Below are 26,611 nucleotides of genomic sequence, written 5' to 3' on the forward strand. Positions count from 1 at the left end.
ACACAACAATCTACCACATTCCTACTGTCATTCAGGTGATAGACATACGCTAAGAATACACCCAACCACTATAAATAGCATTCATGTATTACGAGAAGGCGTTTGATTCAGTAGAAATGTCAGCAGTGATGCAGACACTGTGGAATCAGGGCGTCGACGAAGCATATATAAACATCCTGGAAGACATCTACACCATATCGAATGCCACGATATTCCTCCCTAAAGAAACCAGCAAAATACCAATAAAGAAGGTTGGAGATCTCCTCAAGGCTATTTACCGCGTCTTTTCAGGAGGTTTTCAAAGTCCTAGAATGGGAAGAGTTAGAGATACAGGTTAAGGAGAGTACCCTGGTAACATGCACTGTGCCTATGACATTACATTGCAGAGTAACTCGTGTGACGAATGGCAATTGATGATTACTGAATTTGACATTGAGAGCTGAAAGGTAGGTAATAAAATTAATCTGCAGAAAATGAAAGTAATGTACACCAATGCAGGAAGAGAGCAACACTTCGATATAGATAGCAGTGCACTGGCAGTTGCAAAAGAGTGCGCCTACTTCGGGCATGTAGTAACCGCAGAGTATTCGTTGCTGGCGGTTGACATGACTCCACGTCTTTTTGTTTTGTGCTGCGCCTTATGATCAGGCACACGTTGCAAACGGTGTTGACCCAAACACCCACGGTCCCTAATTGTGAAGAAATCATAGAAAACAACTCGACACGTCCGTCTACACGTCCTCAGTGCAATGACAATTCACGTCAAAAGAGCACCCAGATAAATTAAAATGTATTGCAATGTTTTGGTCAATTACGGTAGGTGGAAAATAACATGTAGTGAGCCTGCAATCAAATGACTAAATATTCGTAAATTTTGCCGAGATAATCAGATTACGACAATCTTGAAGTGTTCTATTGATACAAAACACTTCCCTCAATACGCATATGGTGGCGGATGGGCTTTCAGTGCAGCGGCCATTGTACTCTGCGATCCCTATAAAATCAGGAATTTCAGCAACTTTGAAAGTTGGGCGAGTTCATCTGCCTTCGTTCCATGCGCTGCTTCAGAATTAAACGTGAACTAGAGATATAGGATTACTCATCGAAAGTACATCAATTGGCCCTTGCGCCATAAAGCGCCACGCATTATGATACTTATTGAAAGTAGTCGAATTTTTCTCACGCGCAGTGTTTTTTGCACAGCCGCAAATATCTTGTCTTCCTCGGAAAAAGTGTAAAGCGGAAGACAAAAAAATACATGAGGGACGCCTGATGCCACACTCAACGGTGCGGTGAAATTATCGCTTTGAAATTTTCAGGGAGACTGGCGCTAAGCGACAAGGCACCTCATGTTCTGGTTTTAGTTTTGTTACAATGAACGATATGCCATTACGCACTGTTTGTTGTCCTGATTGCAGGGGCGGAGTCGCCTCTGGAAATCGTTGTGAGATGGTGAACGGTTGTGCCAACACCAAGACGTCTGTTTGTACGAGACGCGAGGCTGCCGCAGATGGGATGATGCCTTCAATCGGCAGGTTAGTTGAGCAGTCGAGAGCGTCAAGAAGCGTCCCACAAGCGCCAATGATATCAGTTACGGCCTTGAAAAGAGTTAGACGACTTGTCGAAACGTGGACTTTAGCATCCACCACTTGTATGCGAGTTCCTTATGCCGACTTTTTTAGCACCGCCCTTTCGTTATAATCGCAAAAACGTTCATAAGCACACGTAAATAATTAACATCAGCAGCGCATTCTTCCGTGAAATTGCTATTGGCTCTCCGCTACAACCGCGTTATGATGGTCGCTGCAAACTCAGGTGCAATCGTAAGTAGTTCATTCTACTATTAACGGATACGGAGAGAATACTTCTATACACCGTGTGAAGGGAGCTCATTGACACGATGGCAATGCTATATCAAAAACAAAACCCACTCAACGAGTTAAAGTGCGGAATAGTTTTAAATGCTCAAATAGGAATAGAAATGCACATTCGTGAGCAAGGTAAGAAAACGATGCTTCAATTTCAAATTGAATTCAATTGAGTTTATTGCGCAAAAAGTGGCAAAGAGACCAGGCAAAGAAAGCTACACTGAGAAGCTTGAGGGGAACATGGCCACCTTACACACCGAGCGGTTACAGTGGTTTAAAGCGTGCCTCATACATATTGCATGAACAGAACAGAAAAAAACAGTAAACAAACACGATAACAAATATTGAACAAAGATGTGTAAACATTTGTAAAACCAAGAAAAAAATACCAGTAAAATGAAAAAGTAAGAAAAACACACAGAATAAACAACTGCTGAACTTATGACAGCCCAAGCAATCAATCATACAAGTATGTCACGTATGCTTTTCAGCGACAAAGGAGACACATTGAAAACATTTTTTTTCTTTTGTAACTGATTTAAAATAGTTGATAAACAAAACTGTAACGTCTGGTCACCGTACACAGTTCTGGTTTTGTTAACATTTCAAGGTTTTATTTGAGGAAATTTATAAAAATATCTATGTTGGTGTAAGGATGCCATCTGTATCAGAGGGTCATCATACTTACCGTTTGCCAATCTACAGATGTGATAAATCCTATATGGTACAAAATTTAAACTTTTATGATACTAAGAATTAGAAACAAAGAAGCAGTATGGCTAAGATATCCCACCCTGGAAACAAGGCGTCTGGCTCTTTTTCGTAGTACCAAAAGCCGGTGAATATTTCCAGCTGTAGTGGTCCCCCAGACTGGAATTCTACGTTGAACCAAAGAAACATTGAATTGTATAAAATTTTGTCCATGAATGTCAGAAGAAAACTGCAATGACGACGCATAGTATCAATTGCTCTAGATAATTTACTATTTAAGTGATTAACTTGTCATACCATGACATAGTTTCACAGAAATACACGGCAAGTGAATTGAAAGACGGCAGTATTTTTATTTCAGTATTCTTAAATTTAATGGGGCATAGTTGAAATTATTTATTACATAGATGAAGCATTACTGCCTCTGTTTTTTTTACGTTCACCCGAAGATAATTGCTCATTGCCCACTTTTGTATACTTGCCAGCACCTTATTGGCTTGATTTGACATTTAAGAACTTAAGGTACCGTCAAAAAACTTGCTTGTATCGTCTACACGAGTTACGCACTTTGCCGATGCATCAACATTTTCTATGCCAATGATGCACAACATGAATAAATACGGACCCAATATTTTCCCCTGCAAAAGATTTCACCTCAAAATGTTCCCAGAATGAGCTACGCCCCGAATATAATAGTGATCATGTTTTGAAAGAAAAACACTATGATATTTAAGGTTGAAGACTTTTGAAAAAGCGAAAAAAATACCAAGCAGCATTTTTTCCTCAAACTTTTGCAATATAAACTTTTTGGGTCATAAGGCCTCATTCGCCTGACCTATGTCTACGAAAACCGAATTGTGTAGAACCTATGATATTAAAGTGGTCAGTGAACGAACAAAACCGTTCAAATATGACTTTCTCTAAACCTTTCGAAAAAACAGGCAGCACTTATAAAGGGCGGTAATTTGAAAGATCATTGTCGTCGCCTTTTTTTATTATTACTGTGACCTTTATTTCAAGTCTGCATGCTTCGAGGGAAACCACCTGTTGTCAAACAAAGAATCAATATCTACTCTAGGCAAGATCCAATGATGTCTACGATGAATTTCACCGGTGCCATTTGAATACCAAATGCATCAGTGGCTCTGCTGTTACTAAAGGATAAGTATGAGGAAATAGCTTCTTGGATTGTAACCCGCCCTAGGAACAATGGCTGACAATTAGGTGGGCTCATGTGTGAGAGGTCGATACTATCATATGCCTGACCGAGGGACAAAAAAATCACTAAACGCATTAGCAAGGTCAACCCCTTTTAGTTCAATTCCTTCTTTAAGGACTGCCATAGTTCTTTCACGCGTAGTCCCAGTTAATATAGCGAGTGTCCTCCAACTTTTACCCGGCCATCCTGCGGCTTAATTGAACAAATTAAAAATGGTAGTGCTTCTTACCTTCCTTTAGCTGTCTTGTGGCGTAGCTTCTATATTCTGTAAATGTTTTTAATGCTTCCGGTGATTTAGTTTGCATAAGTAAGCTGTACAACCTGTCCCTCTTGTTTGTAAACGTAAGCGAGCGCTTATCTGCCCACGGTTCAGGACATCTTTTTGTCTGTTTAAGTGTTTTCAGCGGAAAACAAGTGCAGTATATTTTCTAAAGTAGTTGCTTAAACTTGTCATCAGTCGCATCTGCACTTTCTATACACATTCCTTCATGTGGCCTTAGCAATACGTTCTCCGAATGCCGACAACGTGTTAACCTCTGTGAGCCGATAAGAGAGCGCTTAATGTGCCTATTTATGCTTTGCAACTGCCGTAGTAATGAATATAAATACAATTAAGTGGTCACTAATAGCATAAACCAACCACAAGGTTCTACAGAAGACACATGAAAGTTAGTTATGAACAAATGTACTGCAGTTTCACCCTTTGCCATAACTCGCGTAGGTGATGGTATAACATTCTGACAGAGATGAGTAATTAGGAGAGATCCCAGTTCTTATTTCAGCTTGTTCTCGGTAAGCATATTTAGGTTCAGGTCCTCTCCAAGAAGTATTTGATAACTGTTACTGTTAACAAATTCTAGCATAGAATCTAAGTATGAAAAAACAGCAAAAATTTCACTACGGGAGCCGGTAGAAAATTCAACATATAATAATTTTACATTGAACTACAACAGTGTCATAGCGCTTATTATTACAACGGAATACGGAAAGATTCTTAGAGCTGAAGAAATTTGAAATCAGCATTGAATAACCTCCCCCACGTCAATCCTGTCGGTTTATATAAAAAGGTTTGCAACCGGGAAAGCCATGCACATCATCTTTTGAAGCAAACCATGTTTCTAAAAACATGACAACACTATATGGACATTCCGTACCGCCGGAAAAGCAGTCAAGTTCATCTCTAGGGTTTTTACCAGTTCTTATGTTAAAATGTATGCAACTGTAGCTATTCAAATCGTGACTTCGCATGAAGGTATCCAAGTCCGATAAGTTTACTCAATCTATGAAGAATAACTCAAATAATCAGAAACCTTTGTTATCGAATTTCAAATGCTAGACAGTTTATCAAGGTCAGTCATGCAGCGGATGACAACCGCAGGTTCGTTCTCATTCTTTCGAACAAGAATTTTCTCGTTGGCATGCCACGCGAAGTGATTATCGTTTGCAGGTGTTCAATCTTTCACGTCCTGCACCAGTGTCTGGCTTTGGGAGATCATATCTTCACAGATTGAACTATTAGCATTCAGGTTACGTAGAGCTTTGCATCCTATGATCCATTTGTATTGCAGAGAGAGCTGTGAAAGTAGGACAATTCCAAGTACTTTGCCTTGCCGCGAAGGCAACCTATGTACTGCCTCTACATCAGTAGCCGCCAGCTGTGACAACTTCACTAAATTTTCTACTTTATTTATCTGTGTGATAATATTTTCGTTATCGGTTACTGGTATTCCGTGCACTGCAACGTTAAGCTTCCTGCTGCGCCGTTCAAGGTCGTTTATAGATGCACTGAGTTGCTGAATTTCACTTGGCTTGGAGGTTTTCGAGCTTGGCTGCTAGTTCTTTTTCCTGGGCAGTTTGACGACTCAGTAAATCATTGAATTTTCGTGGCAGTGATTGGATTGGGCCTTTTAATTCATCGACCTGCTGTGACAAGCTAGTAAGCATGTCTTACTTGCGAGCTATCTCTGCCAAGGCGACTGAAAGGTAGATATCTATCGGCTATCCTTTCGCTGTAGTAATTTTTGGCGCTCTGCATAATGCACAACGTCACGTCCTACGTTCACTATCACATTTACTTTTATATGTTGCTTCACTGCAGCCAGAGAAATCACCGAGATGGCAGCCATACTCACATTCGGAGGACTTCATGAAGCGTCAGTCTGCGGGAATAGGGTCGTTCCGTCACTGCATCTTCTTTCGCCCACCAAGCGTACACGCAGATCAAAATAGCACGAGAACGCCAGAGCACTTGACACCAAAGTAAATAAGAACACGGATGGACTCATGGACGGACGCAAAGACGGACGCATGGATGGACGCATGGGCGGACGTACAGACGGACGCACAGACGGGCGGATAGACACATTAACAGACGCACGAACGTACAGACGGATGCACGGACGGACGCACAGACGGACGAACAGACGGATGGAAGCGCGGACGGACTGACGGACACTTCGCCCCACTCATCATCATTTATTGCATGGATATGCTGTGATTTTTTCGTCTACCTCAGGTTCAGGTGGTCATCAAGAGATCACCAAAAGTGGGCGGCTAGATAGCGATATACATGCATGCATGCATGCATGCACACATACATACATACATACATACATACATACATACATACATACATACATACATACATACATACATACATACATACATACATACATACATACATACATACATACATACATACATACATACATACATACATACATACATACATACATACATACATACATACATACATACATACATACATACATACATACATACATACATACATACTGTGATGTAACGGTGAAGGCAACCTTTATTAGGCCCAGAAGACACGATGAAGCGACCACGCCCAAGGCACAGAACTCAGACAAGCCAAGTTCCCACAGCTGATGAAGATGACGACCACTCATGATGATGAATATGTGTAAAGATAGTAGATGTGCTTAATGAATGCCTACACTAACTTCTCCACCACGTGAAAGCGGTCATCCTGACCGCAGTTGTTGGCCGCAATTTAAAGCGAAGATGAACGCCGTATGAAAGGCTTCATGCGGGATACGTGGACTATTTCTGCTGCCTTGTAGCGGTGGTCTGTCGGAAGAAGAACGGGTGCCACGTGATAATTGACAGGAGACGTATGCTCCAAGACAGTGTAGGGGCCAATAAAACGTAATTCAAACTTCTCGCACAGTCCGGGAGTGCGAATGGGTGTAAAAAGGAGGACTTCGTCGCCAGGGCTGAAAGACACGGCACGATGAGAGGCATCATATTCAAGCTTGCGATCCTGTTGCTTGGCTTCAGTGTTGACGCGAGCCAGCTGGCGGCAATGAAGTAGACGAGACACGTATTCTTCACTTGAAGATGAACATGGTTTGACAGGCACAGAGAAGAACAAAACATCGAGGAAAAAAGAGGGGAAGCGACCGTGGACGAGGTCGAACGGCGAGTAACCGGTTGTGCGCTGTACAGAGGTATTATGCGCAAAAGTGACAAATGGCAAAATGGTGTCCCAGTTTCTGTGGTCGGGTTCGATATACATCGCTATCATATCTGACAGTGTACGATGAAAGCGCTCAGTCAGGCCGTTTGTCTGAGGATGGTAACTGGAGCTTGTTTTGTGTGTAGTGCCGGATGCCTTGAGCACTTCTTCGATGAGTTCTGAAAGAAATACTCTTGCACGGTCGCTCAGGATTACACGACGAGCTCCGTGTCGAAGGATCATTGCTCGAAGGATGAAGTCGGCCACTTCCGAAGCTGATGCAGAAGGCACGGAAGCTGTTTCGGCGTAGCGGGTCAGGTGGTCGACAGCTGTAACTATCCATCAATTGCCCGGGACAGTCATAGGAAGCGGACCATACAAGTCAATGCCAACTACCTCGAATGGTTGCAGAGGACACGGGAGCGGTTGTAATTGTCCACTTCGAGGTGATGTAGGTAGCTTGCGACGCTGACAAAGGGCGCATGAGGCAACGTACTTCGCGACACAGGTGGACAAGCCCGCGGCCAGTAGTAGTGATATCTTATGCGGTCATACGTTTTCTGGAAGCCCATGTGTCCAGCAGACATGTCGTCGTGATATGTCTTGAGGACTTGAGCTCGAAGAGAGCGAGGTAGAACGGGCACCCTGCGTTGACCATCAGGGTGGTAGATATGACGGTACAGGATGTGGTTGTTGAGCTTGAATTGCGTCAGCTGTCGACGAAGACGGGCTTTAGGGGGCCGGCAAGTCCCGTCAAGACGGTCCAGGATGCGGCGACAGTAAGGGTCAGCACGTTGGTGAGATAAGAACAAACCACACTCACTTGGAGAAGTTGGGTCCACAGTAGCTAATGACGAAACATGTAGGGGAGAGACGGCCGAAAGCTTCTCGAGTGCGGCAGTGGTGGGTTTGTTAAGCTGCTCTGAAGAGAGCGGGCAATGCGAAAGTGCGTCGGCGTTTTGATGTTTGTTTCCCGACTTGTACGTGATCGTGAAGTCGTATTCTTGTAAGTGAAGAATTCAGCGACCAAGGCGGCTGGACAAATTCTTGATTGTCGAGAGCCAGCACAAGGCGCGATGGTCCATACCCACAGTAAAGTGGCGGCCGTTGAGATAAGGTCGAAACTTTTGTATCGACCATACGACCACTAGGCACTCCTGTTCGGTGATGGTATAATTCTTTTCGGCAGGGGTCAGTGCACGGCTCGCGTATGCGACAACTTTCTCGCGTGAATACTTGTCTCGCTGTAGGAGAATTCCACCAATGCCTCGACCACTCGCGTCTGTACGCAGGAGCATAGGCGCGGTTTCGTCGAAATGGCAGAGGACTGGTTCGGATGTGAGTGCACACTTCAGTTGGGCAAACGCCGCTTCACATTCAGGAGACCACACAAAGGCGACGCCTAATCCAAGCAACTTGTGCAATGGTGAAGCTATTGAGACGAAGTCTCGAATGAATCGGTGAAAATAAGAAGCGAGGCCGAGGAAACTGCGCAAATCTTAGGCTTTTTCAGGACGCGGGAAGCGTTGGACAGTAGAAATCTTGTCATGATCGGGACGAATACCGTCCTTGCTTACAATATGGCCTAACACTTTAATCGTCTTGCTCGCAAAACGGCACTTCTTGGTGTTCAGCTGAAGGCCTGCGTTTGCAAGACACGTAAGAACTTCGTCCAGTCGTTGCAAGTGCTGAGGGAAGGTTGACGAGAAAATAACGATATCGTCTAAATAGCACAAGCAACTTTTCCATTTCAAGCCTCGTAAAACTGTGTCGATCATCGTTCAAATGTTGGGGGAGCATTGCAAAGTCCGAATGGCATGACGCTAAATTCGTACAGCCCATCTGGTGTTTAAAACGCTGTCTTTTCTTTGTCATCCTCGTGCATGGGTATTTGCCAGTAACCTGAACGCAGATCTAGGCTTGAGAAGTACTCAGCACCTTGCAGTGAATCCAAAGCATCGTCTATGCACGGCATGGGGTAAACATCCTTGTGGGTAATCTTATCAAGTGCTCTGTAGTCCACGCAAAATCGCACGGAGCCATCTTTTTTTCCTTGCTAAAACAACAGGGGATGACCAAGGACTCGCGGAGGGACGTATAATGTTCCGTTGCAGCATATCGGCTACATTTTGTTCAATGATCTCATGCTCGGACGAAGAGACGCGATATGGTCGACGGCGTACGATGGAAGTGCCATCGGTCTGGATACGATGTCTAATAATGGAAGTCTGTCCCAGGGATGAGAAATGGGCATCAAATTATCTCCTATGCTTTTGTAGCAAGGCAAGCAACTGATCTGTCTGTGAAGAGGTCAGTTCTGGAACAATTAATAGTCGCAGCAAGAACAGATACGCTTGATGAACGTCCAATAGAAGGAAGGTCAGAACACGCTGGCATAAGCGGGACAACAAAGACTGGTTGAGATTCAGAAACACCAGCCATTGTGGTGCCTTTAGGAATGAGAATCTTCTCAGAAGTGTGGTTTGTAGCGTAGAGAAGTCTGGAGCCATTGTGGAACCGCGCTAGACCTGAAGCAAGGGCTATACCTCTTGCGAGACAGTGTGCAGATGGTTGGACAAACACGTCACCAGAGTCGATCTCATTAGAAGTGATGGCAACTATCCGCTGATGACCAGGTGGTAGCTCGGTATCTTCAGCAGCGAGCAAGCGAACGGGCTTGTCATCCGCATACAGGGCATAGTCAGTTTCCATCATATGAACAACATTTTCTCGACAGCAGATGGACGCGTTCGCCGTAGACAGAAAATCCCAGCCTAATATAAGCTGGTGGGCACACGAACTCAGCACAGCAAGTTGCACAAAATGAAGAAGACCAGCTATGAAAACACGAGCGGTGCACATAGCGGTAGGTCTAATGGCGTCCCCTTGAGCAGCGTACAGTGTAGATTCATCATAAGGAGTGGTGACTTTTCGTAGACGTGAGCACAAAGAACTATCAGTCACAGACAAACAAGCACCAGTGTCTAATAAAGCGTCAACGTACACACCTCCTATTAAAAAAGATATCGTATTATATGGACGCACTGGAGGAATTTCTGTCTTTTCGTTAAATGCAGCTTTTCCTCCAAAAGCTGCAGAAGTTAGTTTTCGAGGCGTTGGTTCGTGAATTGCGAGACAGGTCGCAATGAAGACGTGGAACGGCGGAAGGGTGAGGGTGAGCGGCGTCTGGTACAGTGGTAAGAACTGGTTGGCTCAGATGTCGCCGTTGCAGACGGTGAACGACGTAGCGGCGGATCATAAGGACGACGTTGGAAAGCGTACCAGCTTGTCCCATCATCCCGTCCGTAGGTGTCGAATCCAAGACGCTCGTCCTGCTGACATTTCCGAAAGACGCGTGCAATGTGGCCCCGATAGCCGCAGTAATAACAGATCGGACGAGGCGGCCGCCACGGTGGGTGGAAGGGCTGGCAAGGCGCACTCGGAGTCAACGAAGCCAGTGGGACAGGTGTCGAGTGTGTGGGCATAGGTTGTACGACGGGTGGGGAGCCAGCGAGTACTTGTGCGTATGTCGGCTGGAGTCGAGGTACTAGAGAGTCTACATACGCTTGCCTGGTCATGGACGCCAACTCCTCTTTGATGACGTCGCGCAAAACAATGTTGAAGGGGGGAGGTGGACTCGGTGTCATTGAGAGGCCGAAAGATTGCAGCTCCTCCCGTATAATCGCCCGAATCATGGCACGCAATGAGGCATCAGTCGGGGTGGTGTTTTCAGCGCTGTCCGGCGGTAACCATTAGGATTCAAGTTCCTCTAGGTGTTGGCTCGTGGCAAATATGTCAGCGACTGTAGTCGGGTTTTGAATGACCAAGGCATTGTACGCGACCATGGCAATAAATTTCAATAGATGACGAACTCTCTCTGATTCAGACATGGACGTGCTGAAACTGTGACAGAGAGCAAGCACATCCTCTATGTACGATGTGTAGGACTCACCGCATTGTTTCTTGCGAGCATCCAGTGTCTTCTTCGCGAGAGCTTAACGAACCACCGGCGTGCCGAAAATTTGGCGAAGCTGTTGCTTGAAACGTGTCCAGTCCGTAATGCCCGTTTCATGATTGAAAAAGCATGTTTTAGCTACGCCTGTCAGATAGAAAGAAACACGGCGAAGCTTTGTAGGATCATCCCAGTTGTTAGTGGAACTCGCTCGATTGTACTTGTTCCACCAATCCTCCACATCTTCACCTCGAAGTCCGGCGAACGTGGGCGGCTCACGCTGGTGCGCAGTGATAATCCACGATGGATAGGCCGCGGTAGCCGGGGCCGTGGAGTTAGACGCAGAAGCGCCAGTTGGCTCGGCCTGAGTCATGTTACTAGACACCTGGCACAAACGACGACCTGAGTGGAGCTCCAGGATGCAGATCGGGCTGGGAGAGGACGGAAGATCGTAGAGCACACTCCATCACTCTATGTAACAGTGAAGGCTACCTTTATTAGGCCCAGAAGACACGATGAAGCGACCACGCCTAAGGCACAGAACTTAGACAAGCCAAGTCCCCACAGCAGATGAAGATGACGACCACTCATGATGGTGAATATGTGTAAAGATAGTAGATGTGCTTAATGAATGCCTACAATACATACATGCATGCATGCATGCATGCATGCATGCATACATACATACATACATACATACATACATACATACATACATACATACATACATACATACATACATACATACATACATACATACATACATACATACATACATACATACATACATACATACATACATACATACATACATACATACATACATACATGCATACATACATACATACATACATACATACATACATACATACATACATACATACATACATACATACATACATACATACATACATACATACATACATACATACATACATCAATGCTCAAGACGCCTGCAGTCCACAGAAAAATTCTTCGTAATATGATAATCTCTCTTCACCTAATGGCGTAACTTTTAAAGGAGCATCTGGGAATATCCGAAGTATTGAGCAGCCTGATGTGCTATTTGCTATTGCAAGTGGCAAGCACATTTCGGTCACTCGCGGATAGGAAACGTCATGGGTTGCTGCGTTGCTCATTGAACACACACAGTTTAGCATTTAACTACAGGTAGATGTGACAAAGGCCTAAGACAAACTGACTGACATATACACTTAAGTAAAGCTCAAAAATATGAAACTAGTTGAATGAACCCTAACCCTATTCTACCACATGAACTTCCATTACACGACTGTCAACGCGTGGGTGAGACATCATTATAAATAATTAAAAGTGATATTCACCCGTCGATAATTCACTGCTTCATGACTGATTTTATGCCTTGAATTTCAGCTCTTTCAGCATTTAGTTTTTGGCATTGTTTACCGCCACGAGTTCACGACAGAACCGTTAACGTGTTTTCGTAATATCCCACAGTGAGTATCAAGCCATCCTAACTTCGAGTGTGTATTGCTTTGAGAAGAGAGCAAAGGACGAGAATAGAAGCAGAGAAAAAAATTGGCAGATATTGATATGTGGGGTTTAACGTCCCAAAACCACTATATGATTATGAGAGACGCCGTAGTGGAGGGCTCCGGAAATGTAGACCACCTGGGGTTCTTTAACGTGCACCCAAATCTGAGTACACGGGCCTACAACATTTCCGCCTCCATCGGAAATGCAGCCGCCGCAGCCGGGATTCGAACCCGCGCCCTGCGGGTCAGCAGCCGAGTACCTTAGCCACTAGACCACCGCGGCGGGGCGGCAGATATTGCGTAAAGCGGGAATCGATGATGTGCGAAGCACGAATGAGGAAAGTTGATATGTCCCTTTATAATCAGCTCAACGTTACGGGGCTGAGGAACGTAGTGGACAGTAAACACAAGTAAATATGATATGCGCACTCACGTATTGAGATAAGATTCACGTATACCAAATTTGGTATATGTCAAGCTAGAGAAACGACCACGAGGGCGCTATGAGCGTAGCATGTATTCATGTCATACTTGGCACGGATGTTATCACTATTACGTTTGGATGTGTCATTTACATTCATAGTCTGTTCACGTCACGTAATTCCAAATTTTGTGTATGCAAAGCTGCCGAAACGGCCGCGAGCGCACTATGAGCGTAGCATGTAGCCATGTTTTACATGACACGCATGCTATGATGATTATGTTCGGACGTGTCATTCATTTTGGTCAACCATTGAAGTTACGTAATACCAAATTTGGTATATGTGAAGCTAGCGAAACGGCCGCGAGCGCATCATGAGCGTGGAATGTAGCCATGTTCTTACAGGACACGCACGTCGTGATTATTGTGTTTCTACCAGTCACCTTGGTCACCATTCACGTCACGTGATACCAAATTTGGTGTATGCGAAGCTATCAAAATGGCCCTCAAGCGCATTATGAGCGTGGCGTGTAGTCATGACTTACTTGACGTGCATGTCATGATTTCCACGTTAGGGCTTGCGTGCACTAGTGCTCGCCGTGCAGGTATGTCATACCACACCATTTTTGTAACTTGTTATGTGAACAAAACCACCGCAACAGCAGCAAGACCATGGCATGTAAATCATGACGTTCATGAAATACATGTCATGATTTTAATGTTATGTCTAGTCACTGTGCTCCTCATACAGGCGTGTTATGCCATACCATTTTCGGTATAAATACCGTTATCGAAACGGTCGGGAGCCGTTGAAGTCGTAGCCGGCTAGATAGACAGACATGTAGGTAGACAGATACAGTCAAAGTTGCAACGGTCGGTAAGAAATGCTTTGCATTTGAAATAGTGCAGTGTTTATCGGCATGCTTTATTTAGTTCATCTAAACGTTCCAACCAACATACTTGATTAACCTGCCAAGTGTATTGATTCTCTAGTCATTTCACACAGTTTTCCAAACATCTGTTCAAGCAGGTAACTGTAAAAAAATGTTAGGGTGTTGTGCCCGCGGCGAAGCAACCTGTCAAAATCTACTTGATTCAACCATACTGATGCGACCTTAGAGGTAATCAAATCAGTGGTATCGCATGAGCTACTGTTTCTCTTCTACACACTTTTAATAGTCATTGGCACCCCGACTGTGATGCCTCATGATGAATACCTCTAACAAACACATATTCCATGTACGTCGTTTTTCGTCAGTGTTTGTTTCAGTTCCAAGTCAGGCGTGCTTAAATCATCTGAAATACATGCAGAGCAAGATCTTCCGCCAATGCACTGAACGCTTGTTCCGCCCTCGAGCAGTAGAGCCCGTTGACCTTCACTAACTTCTGCTGACGATGTTCGGTCTGCATCGGCATTAACGTCTGTTCTTCTACTAGCATATGGTGTGGCTTATTTTAACAAGCTTTCTGTTTCATTTCTCTAGTTTGACAGCGTACGCCTAAGAAACATAAGCCGTCTACCTCCAGTTAGGTCTGGGCTGTGTCATTCGCCGCTTTTACACTGTCTCGTGATTTTACATTTGCAATGACGTAGCCTAACGAGTCCGCATTAGTCCACCCACTCGAAGAGCTACATTTATTGATAGCCTACTCGAGGAGCTACATTTATTGGTAGCCTACTCGAGAAGCTAGATTTATTGGTAGAGGCCGAGTTTAATAAAAGGTGCCTTTTAGGCGCCCAAATGTAGTCGTGCGAAATACGTTTTATACAACCAACGTTGCGAATGTAAGCTATAGAGGTTTGCGCAAACGGAAATAATTTAAAGTGAAATTATTTGTGACCTGAACCAAATCAAATGAAAAAAGTCATCTTTTCTAATAGAAAAGAGGCGCTGACAGATCAGCATAACTCAGCGATGGCCCATTTTACCGCAATGTTCGCTCACTGCTGTATGTCTGTTTATTTTGTAGCATCGTAAGCTTAGCGTCCATATTTGAATCAGTACAAACCTGGGTATCTATTTTTTTGTATTACTGAGAAGGACAGAATAGGAGCAGATAGCTAGACTGCCAAAAAGAGAACGGAGAGATTGCTCTCATTGGTTAGGTTTAATCGCATAGGGTAGATTTCTCTCCTCTCAGTGAACGCTTTAAGAAGTGAACTACAAAGAAAACATAGTCCGTGCGCACATGACATTTTTTTTTCCTTTTGCTGTTCATTCTCCTTTTTCTTGATGGCAGTGTCCTACTGTGCCTTAGCCCACAGCTTGCGCCATGCCAACACGACGGTGTGCGATGGCTGGTGCATCTAATTTAATTGTTACTAGCGGTCGTTCTCCACAAGTGAGTTGAGCAGCAGGACTATGTACAAACCCAAAGCGCTATGAACAAACTCCACAGAAGATCGAGTAAAAAGGGTGTCTTTTTGTCCAACAACAATAATCATTATGTGGTTTGATTAGACCTCTTTTTTTCAAAGCTCGGCGCTGGCCACTTACCTATCAAGAATGCTATGTCAGGCTGACAACGCGCATATTGTTTGTGACCTCAAAGCACTGGGCGCGGTGACAATGCAATGAAACAAACGCAAAAGAGATGGCAATTATTGTGGTGGGTCAAAAAGACACTCTTTGTACTCGATCGCTGGTTTGTGCGCACTCAATATTGCCCGGTAACATAAATATTGTTCTGAAAGTGCCATTAAAGACTTTTGAGGAAAAGAAGTGTTTCTTTAGGAACCGATATTGAAAATGGGCATTCAATCGCATTTATAAAAGTTCTGCCAGCAACGTCAAAATAGACTTATTTAGGTCCCATAAATACACTATCGAGAGCTTTGTTGTTATTTAATTTATGCTCATTCATCAATTTCGTATGGTAAGAGCGCCAAGAAAAAAACCCGGGGGAGCCTTAAGCTTCGCCCTGAATATTTAACTCGATTGGGGTATCCTGTGCCTCGTGCGTACTTTAAACATTTGTACGTACACCTTATAGCGTGATGTTACAGGAGAGGTTTCAGTTGTGCATTACTACAGTGTAATTGAAAAGTTGAAAGTCGCTTGTATCAGTGAAGCTTTTGCATCAGGCTGAATTCTGCGTAATGGGCACCATGCTTTGATCATGCGCGTAAAATGTTTTGAAACTTGCCGTGTACCCACTACGCGATCTTAAGAGAATACGTGCAGTCACGTGTATCCCTTTGTAATGAGTGGGCTCCTTTAAAGGGCCACTCACCAGGCCCCTTACCGAATTTTAGTTAGACAATGGAAGTTGTTGGGTGTTCGACGAGGAACGTTTTGCCACAAACATTTTTCGAATGGGTTCATTACGAGCGGAGAAAACAGGTTTTTTTGAAGGGGCGCGAAACGAGGGTGAGAAGAGGCGAGCTCGAAACCTTTGTCGCTCCTCCGCTAGCCTTCGCAAGCCAAATCTCTTCCCGACCCTCTTAAGCATCCGACCAAGAGGTGACGTGCGCATGACGTGCCAAACAAGCTCAGCCCCCGAGCACGCGAGAAGCGTTGCTTTGTTGACCAGCGTTATTTTCTGGCCTTCTGCCTGTTTCTGCGGGATGGTTTGGAAACGCTGGCCTAAGCGCGATAGAGTACATGAACACAATGAGTGCGTGAACGCGTAGGAGCGTTCCACGGTGGTCGTCTGCTTAATGCGCTGACCGTGGGGACACGAACGCATGCGCAACGCTGGAACATTAGCCCCGCATCTCGTAGCACTACACTGGAAAAAATGAAAGAAGAACGCGCACAACTTTTTATTGCGTCTCATTATTTATTTCAAGTTTTATTCATGTCTTAAAGCAACAAACGCATAAACTACGCATGTTGTGTTAAATAACTTTTGCCATGTCACGTGGTATACTGTTGACAACGTCAGATCCGACTCGTCTACGTAGAGGACCAACGTCACTGCATTACCGTGTACGTAGGGTCATTTCTACGCCTACGTAATGCCCTCATTCTCTACGCGTGCGCCGGCAGAGGCGAGGGGGAGCAGCTTTCATCTTGAAATTTGACCCATTTCCGCAGCGTGTAGCGTTGGAAAATTTGGCAGACGTGATCATGAACACCTCGGCTACGCATTGCATTTGTCAGCTCAAAATTGTCAAACCTGGTGAGTGGCCCTTTAAGCCGTGAAGTCGTTATTACAATCACACGTTTTGATACCCGACGGCAATGTTCACTTGTGCCGTGCAATACTATTGCGATATTACATGTTGTGTTCCGAAATCTTCATACAAGACGCGTGTGTTTACAAAGCAGGAACGTTATTGTCACTGTATTCTCTAGCAAACGAAAATGTTCTCATTGTATTTCTGCCACAGACGCTTCATTGATGAAAGAACAGAAGGGTGTAGGGGTATATTCCCGTTCGCTTGGCTGGTCCTTTTCATTGGGGCTACCGCAGTTCCCACGCGTTTTTGAAACAGAACTCCTGGCAAATATTCTAGCACTACGTAAATTACCAGTGAGTGTCCATAATGCTCTTATAACAACCGAACCATCAAAATGAACAGCTTTAACCAGATTTCTCGTGCTATTTCCTTCTACAGCTGAAGCTACAAAAGTTAGTATGGCTAGCTGGTCATTGTGGATTAGAAATAAATGAAATTGCTGACACTCTAGCAAGAACGGCATGGAAAGGCTCAGTCCTTTCGGTCCTTCCTCAAGTGGCCACAATAACTGCGATAAGGTGCAGAAAATGTTCGCTTCAAAAGCAGGTGCTATAGATTCAATAACGTCATGTACAGAGTAAAGTTAATTATAATTTCTTTGGAAAATTCAGTGGTGTACGGCCAGACAACTAGAAGTCGTAATAGCTTGATTACGTTGTCGTGTCCCCCAATTAATTTGTATTCATACAGGGCTGCCCTGAAGATATCTTGTCTATGCAACTTTTGTTTGGAACCCGAAAAAGAAAAACAATATTTTTAAAGGTGAAGCTCTTCTTCAGTCCTGCGTGTAGCGTAACCGACAAAAGAAGAGACGAGCAAAATAGGTAGGCAATATCTCTCTAACAGTATAATTGACGGCACTGTCTCATAGAAGTACATACAAACTGCCCTTGAGTGAGCACATTGTACATAGTGCTGTACCACTACTTCGCTATTGGCTGCTGAGCGGGTTGTGTCTGCGTGTGCGAGTCAGGAGTGCCTCCCTTAATCTCCTGAACAATTGCCGTACGTGGTGTGGCAAGGACGAAGCAGAGCGGCGGGTGCATTGGAGACGCTGGCGCTCGGCTTCCTTGGCTCGCGTCTCGTCGGTGTTACCCGCACGCCGTCTGCATTCTCAAACACGACCAAACGCATGGACAGACAAGCACACACACACACACACACACACACACACACACACACAGACAGGCGCAGAAACGAAGGCATGGATGGAGGCACGGATCTTCATTTTATGCCCATTATTTTACTTTTAATATTCAGTATTTGAAATGCCTCATTGATGTAATTATTTCTTGGCCGATCCCCCTGAATGGGTATGGGTCATATTTGAGGCATCACTATCAACCTCATCCGAGTAGATGTGATGCTCTATGATAGATCACTTGCTTGCGATTTACAAGTAATATGTGATCCAAGCTATCTAATTACTCGTTTTTTGGCCAATCTCCCAGAGTGGGTGTGAGCCATGCATTTGTGCCATCATCGTCATCAACATCACCTGCTAGCCATGCAAGCGGCAAGGGTTCGATTTTCATTTGGACCCATAAATTTCCATTATTCATTTTATATGCATCATTTTTTGGTCACGCACAAAATGATAACATTTTGCTAACGACCAACGACGCTGACACAGCCATAAAAATTGCTGAGAAACGAGATTTTTAACGCTATATCGCGTTAAGAACATGGTTTATCTCTCAGTCATAGAAACCGGTAAAGCACGAAAGTAAAACGACTCCTTGCAAAAGTAGTTTAAGGCTAACTGTAGCTTGGCATAATAGAGTTTATAGAATGTCTCTTGGTTGTTGGCGGCTGAATCCCATTTTATTCTCATTACATTCAGATATGATCTGATCTATGGGGTTTAGTGTCCCAAAATCACCATATTGTTATGAGAGACGGTGTCGGGGAGAGCTCCCGGAATTTTAACCACCTGGAGTTTTTCACCCAAATCTGAGCACACGGGCCTACAGCAATTTCGACTTCATCGAAAATGCAGCCACTAAAGGCGCTATTCGATCCCGCGATCTGCGAGTCAGCAGCCGAGTACTTCAGCCACTAGGCCACAGCGGCAGGGCGTAATTACATTCATGTTTGCTCTTAGTGATACATCTCTATTCCGACGACTAACGTTCATGATTACTGATTCAATAAATATTAAGCGTTCCCTTGTAGTAATGGACACTTTGGTTGCAATGGTAGGTAACCATGAGAGCACAGCCAAATAAAATGGTGTTACAGCCAAAAGAGCGTGGCTGACATACGCTAACTTGGGTTAACGTCGCGTACACGCGGCATGTTACAGTGATTACAACGATTTAGTTCGGCGTCCGCAGCAGCTCTGCGGTCACAGAGCTTTTGCGGACGCTAAATTAAATGTATCTATGGAAACCTCCTGCCTGAATATACAGAAACGCAGTTGGTGTTGTGGCTTCTTTGTTGGCCAGCCACAATTGTTCACGGTGTGAGCGAAAGTAGGAAACGCGCAGTTACATCCTGACAGAACAGGTCGTAAACTCTGAAGCACGTGCATTCTAGAGTCTTTTGGTATGGGTGGGTGCTATGAGCTGAACCATCGTATTGGCTAAGTTCGCCACATGGTGGTGTGCAAAAGTTTGGACAGGTTTCGCACCTCCTTCGGAAATACACCTAATAGAACAGACGAGCAAGAAGGACGCGTAGAAGGAACTAGTCGCAAATGTGGGAGTCATGTTTCTTTACTGCACTTTACCAAAAGCACTGAGAGAAGGCAAACATACATATAAAAGGTGCGTTTTTAGGGGCGAAGCTCCTTATAGCGGCACCCGTTCGTCCCGCGTCCCGTCGTAGTATGTAACCAGTCTTACGCTTTGACCTGCAAACATTTCGACCTCCAAGGTGGTGCCGGTGAGAGATTCCTTCTGTGCGTTGTTGAACAACAAAAAATAGTGCTCAATGTACATGCCAATAGCTGATAATGGGGTATGAGAGACAGGAGCATTCGGCTTTTAGTCAACGTGCACGCTGCGATCCCCATTAGCAGCCATTGCATGTACATTGAGCACAATCTGAAGGGAAAGGGATGCTACGTTATACCCGCTGGGTGTAACCACCTTAGTTTTAGAAAGGTTTAGCGAGAGTTGAGCCGCAGTGCCATGAATACAATGCACTAGTATATACCATGAATGAACTCGAGGTAGTTAAAGGTGGGAAGTAGGTACGGAGTGCAAGCCGTAAGAAAGTAAAAGCCGAATTCTCCTGTCTCTCATTTCCCATGCAGCCATTGGCAAGTACATTGAGCTCTATCTGCCAGGAAAAGGTTGCTACGTTATACTCGCTGGGCGTAACATCCTTGGTTTTAGAAAGGTTTAGCGAGTGTTGGGCCGCAGTGCCATGAATACAGTGAACTAGTATATACCACGAACTCGAGGTGGTTAAAGGTGGGAAGTAGACCCGAAGCGCGAGTTGTTAGAAAGTGTGCGTGTGCCACCTCTAGTTTAGTCCTTGAAATGTCCGCTGGATGGCGGTGTTTCTATATAGGGAATATATGATGAAAAGATGCGAGATGGTGGTACTTGGAGTGTTGAATAGATGGACGAACGGACACACAGACAGATGCATGATTGGACGCATGAACGGACGAAGGGGCGGGTGCATGGACGAACGCAGGAACGGACGCACGCACGGACGGGCGGATGGACGCATGGACGGTCGCACAGACGGAAGGAAGCAAGAACGAATGGATGGACGAATGCTTCGCCCCACTCTCCATCATTCACTCTGTGGATATGCTGCCAATTTTTTTTAGCCTACAAACAGTGTGCCAGTGAAAACGTGGCCGGAAAATAAAAATGGCAGCATATCCACGGAGTCAATGATGGAGAGTGGGGCAAAGCATTCGTCCGTCCATGCGTCCGTCTGTGTGACCGTCCATGCGTCTGTTCGTGCACCCGTCCCTGCGTTCGTTCATGCATCCGCCCCTGCGTCCGTTCATGCGTCCATCCATGCATCTGTCTGTGTGTCCGTTCGTCCATCTATTCAACACTCCAAGTCCCACCATCTCGCATCTTTTTATCATATATTCCCCATATAGAAGCACCGCCATTCAGTGGACATTCTAAGGACTAAACGAGAGGTGGCACACGCACACTTTCTTACGGCTTGCGCTTCGGGTCTACTTCCCACCTTCAACCTCCTTGAGTTCATGGTATATACTAGTTCTCTGTATTCATGACACTGCGGCCCAATGCTCGCTAAACCTTTCTAAAACCAAGGAGGTTATGCCCAGCGAGTATAACGTAGCAACCTTTTCCTGTCAGATAGTGCTCAATGTACATGCCAGTGGCTGCTAATGTGAAATGAGAAACAGGAGGATTCAGCTTTTAATTTGTTACGGCTTGCGCTTCGTATCTGCTTCCCCCCTTTAACCACCTTGAATTCATTCATGGTATATACTAGTTCATTGTATTCATGGCCCTGCGGCTCAACGCTCGCTAAACCTTTCTAAAACTAAGGAGGTTACACCCAGCGAGTATAATGCAGCAACCCTTTCTTATCTGATAGTGCTCAATGTACATGCCAATGGCTGCTAATGGGGATCGCAGCGTGCGCGTTCACTAAAAGCCGAGTGCTCCTGTCTCTCATTCCCCCTTAGCAGCCATTGGCATGTACATTGAGCACTATTTTTATTGTTAAACAACGCACAGAAGAAATCTCTCACCGGCACCACCTTGGAGGTCAAATGTTATACCTATTTCGGGTATGTGCCACTGTTGGTTACGTACTACGAAGGACGCACAAGCCACGCCATAAGGAGCTTCGCCTCTAAAATATCAATATATGTTCCCTGAACAATGAATTGTAGGCTATGCAACCAACTTGAGACGATAGAGCAGAAAAGGGATGAGAGCGTCGACTACTACTTACGAACGCCGCTCAGCGCACGATGGACGAAAGGAGAGTGGCCGCACCACCACCTGAAACACGCACGAGCGCATCGTCACCACCTCAAGGCTCCCTCAGATCCTCAGGGACACGTATCGCATCATCGTCAGACCACGAGACGGCCTTAATGTGACCAAGGTCAGTCAAATGCGATTCGAACAAGTCCTGGCTATGTCGGCAGCCCTGGATCCAACCGACATTGAAGAGAACACCATTTGCCCTAATGGCACCCAAAACATATATGGGGTGTGTACTCCTCACGAGAAAAATGCATGCGCCTACATAAACGCGGAGCAAATTTGACTAGGCGAACGCACGTACCGCATCTCCGTGTATCCGGCTCTACCCAATGACACATTCAAAGGTGTCATAAGGGGTGTCGACGTGGATATCAGCGATGTTTAACTCCGAGCAAGAATCGTCAACCACCAAAACCCAGGAACTATCGAGACCAAAAGACTCAAGAACACCGCGGCTCGGGTAGTACTGTTCAAGGGTATGAAGGTGTCCAATTATTTCTCTTGTGGCGCTAGCATGTTTGCCTGCACACAATACCAGAGGCACACGGAGATTTGCTACGGATGTGGATGTATAGGACATCGTGTTGACAATTGCCCTAACCCGGACAGCAAGTGGTGCCATACGTGTGGACAGAAATCACGAACGGAGGAACACCAGTGTAGTCCAAAGTTTTCGCTATGTGGAGGTCCACATCCCACTGCAGGCTGAGCGTGCACATAGAGATTTAAAACCCTCTACATTGTCCGACGGGAAAGACGTCAACGTCAGCGGCGCTACGAGAGGACGCAGGTGGAAAAAAGCAGTCCCGAAATTTCAGTGTCTCTTCTAGCGTCTCTGGCACCCATGAGAGACGCCACTCTGTCACAGCAGCTGGGCAGCGGCGCAACACCATCAAGAGCCGCTTGCGTTCCAGCGGGCGTTCGGCGTCTCGTACGAGATTCTAGGAGGAGCTCAAATGGACTGATCGGGTCGAGAAGACGACGTCAAAATTGAAAAAAGTAACGCGGTCGGAGTCGCCAGAGCGTTATGAAAAAAAATTCGCAGATCCCACGTACAGTGGGCATCGATGATATGTCAAGCACGAATGAAAAAGGTTGATATGTAATTTTAAAATGAGCACAACATAATGAGGTGGAGGTAAATGATGCCGTACATTAATTATGTGTCATGATTATCATGTTTGGATGTGTCGTTTACCATCGTTATCTGTTCATGTCGCGTGTTACCAAATTTAGCATATGTGGAGCGGGCGAAACGACCGTGAGCACACTATGAGCGTGGTATGTTGTCATGTCCTTACATGACACGCATCTAAGGATTATCATGTTTGCACCAATCATATATTTCGTCATCCACTGGCATCACGCAAAACAAAATTTGGTATAAGTGGAGCTATAAAAACGGCCGCGAGCCCATCATGAAGGCCCGATATACTCCTATGTAGCGTTGACGCGCGCGCATTCAATGATTTGTGGGGTTTAACGTCCCAAAACCGCCATTTGATTACGAGAGACGCCGTAGTGGAGGGCTCCGGAGATTTTGACCACCTGGGGTTCTTTAACGTGTGCCCAAATCTGAGTGCAAGGGCCTACAACATTTCCGCCTCCATCGAAAATGCAGCCGCCACAGCCGGGATTTGATCCCGCGACCTGCGGGTCAGCAGCCGAGTACCTTAGCCACTAGACCACCGTGGCGGGGCGACGCGCGCGCACTCTGGGCACAGCGAGGCTGCGTTATCAAAACGCGAGCACCATCTAGTCTGACACTACGCGCGATGTTTTCACCTGTCACAAACCTCCGTAATCCATTGACGTCGCGTAATACCAAATTTGGCATGTGTGAAGCTAGCAAAACGGTCGCGAGCGCATCATGAGCGTGGCATGTAGTCATGTTGTTACATGACACGCATCTCATTATTATCATGTTTGTACCAGTCACATGCTTTCGTCATCCATTCATGTACCAAACCACCAAATTTCATATTCGGATGCTAGCGAAACAGCTGCGAACGCATCATAAGCTTGGTATGTAGTCATGTTGTTACATGACACGCATATCATGATTTTCATGTTAGGGTCTGTCGCTTGTGTTCGCCATGCCATCATGTCATACCATACCAGTTTGGCAACCTGCCATGTGAACGAAACCTCCGCAAGAGCTGCAAGACCATGAAATGTAAATCATGACATTCATGACATCCATGTAATTATTTTTATGTTATGACTAGCCAAATATGTTCTTGATACAGTCATGTTATGCCATACCAAGTTTGCTATCGATACCATTATCGAAACGGCCAGGAGAACTAAAGGTCGTAGATAGATAGATAGATAGATAGATAGATAGATAGATAGATAGATAGATAGATAGATAGATAGATAGATAGATAGATAGATAGATAGATAGATAGATAGATAGATAGATAGATAGATAGATAGATAGATAGATAGATAGATAGATAGATAGATAGATAGATAGATAGATAGATAGATAGATAGATAGATAGATAGATAGATAGATAGATAGATAGATAGATAGATAGATAGATAGATAGATAGATAGATAGATAGATAGATAGATAGATAGATAGATAGATGGATAGATAGATGGATGGATGGATGGATGGATGGATGGATGGATGGATGGATGGATGGATGGATGGATGAATGGATGGATGGATGGATGGATGGATGGATGGATGGATGGATGGATCGATGGATGAATGGATGGATGGATGGATGGATGGATGGATGGATGGATGGATGGATGGATGGATGGATGGATGGATGGATGGATGGATGGATACGCTCAAAGTCGCCGAAACTCTCTAAGAAATGCTTCGTATTTAAAAGTGAAATTGAGCAACTACGTCAGGAGATTTTTAGTCTCTCAACTGGGCTACGCAAGCAGATAGCCACGCAGGCGATTTCCAGCAGGGTCGAGGGCACGATTGTGGCGGATAACGTCGTGCATAAAAGCACATAGGAAGCCAAAGTCGAGGTTAGTAAGCCCAAACCTAGGGCCCACTTTCCTATGGAGGATGAGAGTGACACGAATATGTCTGCAGAGGAAAGCTCGCATACCAAAATTTTAGATGAGTTACTTAGGATTTCTAAAGACAATCAGTCAAGCATTAATCAGCTAGTGCTACGCATGGGATCACCTGAGAACAAATTAGACGCTATTGAGAATAAGGTGGCGCTTGAGCATAAGATGACTATCAAACTAAGCCAAAGGCTCGTACACAAGCTGCAGCTAATGATGATACGGTAGGAACCCCGTTAGGTCAATAAAACGTAAATTGCAAAATGGCGGGCGCTCGGAAGGTTCTAGTGATTTCGCAGTGAAATTGCGCTAGCTTCCAACGGCGCAAGACCTCACTGCGACAGTACATTACGGCTCATTTGGAAAGGACACAGCTAATTTTGTTGCAGGAAACGTTTTGCGACACACTCACTTTCGCTGGTTACCAATTGGTGGCCGTAAATGGGGAGTCTAAGAGAGGTATAGCTACCCTAGTGAGCAAAAAAGTCGCTTACTTTGTGCATGACATTCAGCCAGGACGCAGCAAAATGGAAGTGCTTCTTGCGGAGGTTATCCCTAACAGGTGGCTTCGACAGAGCGTTTTCATTCCTAATGTTGACAGCCCAGCATCCGACCTGAGGCAGTCTTTTCACTCCCTGCAACTGAAGGCAGCTACAATCGCTAGACAGACACCATTAATAATCGCGGGAGTCATTAACGCCCACACAATACATGGGGGTACATCAGGCAAACGGCTAAGGGCACAAATTTAGCGCGGGCAGTCGATGACTTAACGCTAACAGTCATCACCGATCCCTGTTTTCTCACGAGACTGGGTACATCGGTAGCCAGAGACACTACATCTGACCTCGCATTTATGAGAAATGTGCAGCATACAACCTGGGTGAACACGCTAAAAAACCTGGGCAATGATCCCTTTATCACTGCTGTTACCCTTCATGTGACCGATTGGGATGCTTTTCAAATTCTTAGAAGAGAAGACGTGGGTGCATACGCCAGCTTAAGCAAACTTGTGGAGACAATCAGAGCAGATGTTGAAAAGGCCACTAAATCTATTCAAACTGAGCTCTACGTTCCCAGTATGGACCTGCACCTTGCACATTTCTTGGAAGCCAAAGCCTTTATCTTCACGCGATGGAAAACGCAAAGGCTTAGCTGGAGGTTGCGAAAGAGAGTTGCGGAATTTAACAGGGACGTCGAACAGTACTGCACGGAGTGAGCTCGGCTGCAATGGGATGACGTCTGTGGAGCTATCGATGTGCGCATG

At 45.1% G+C, this 26,611-nt stretch overlaps 1 long non-coding RNA gene across 1 annotated transcript in view; it reads left to right on the forward strand.

Moving 5' to 3' along the window:
• Positions 1–12,581: 12,581 nt before the first annotated feature.
• Positions 12,582–26,611, forward strand: part of LOC119168098 (uncharacterized) — a 56,315-nt gene continuing 42,285 nt past the window's right edge. The window contains exon 1 of the long non-coding RNA XR_012883894.1: positions 12,582–12,709. This is a non-coding gene — a long non-coding RNA (uncharacterized LOC119168098). The remainder of the gene's footprint in view (positions 12,710–26,611) is intronic.

The sequence above is a fragment of the Rhipicephalus microplus genome, chromosome 6 (genome assembly GCF_043290135.1).
Source record: "Rhipicephalus microplus isolate Deutch F79 chromosome 6, USDA_Rmic, whole genome shotgun sequence".
Lineage (NCBI taxonomy): Eukaryota > Metazoa > Arthropoda > Arachnida > Ixodida > Ixodidae > Rhipicephalus > Rhipicephalus microplus.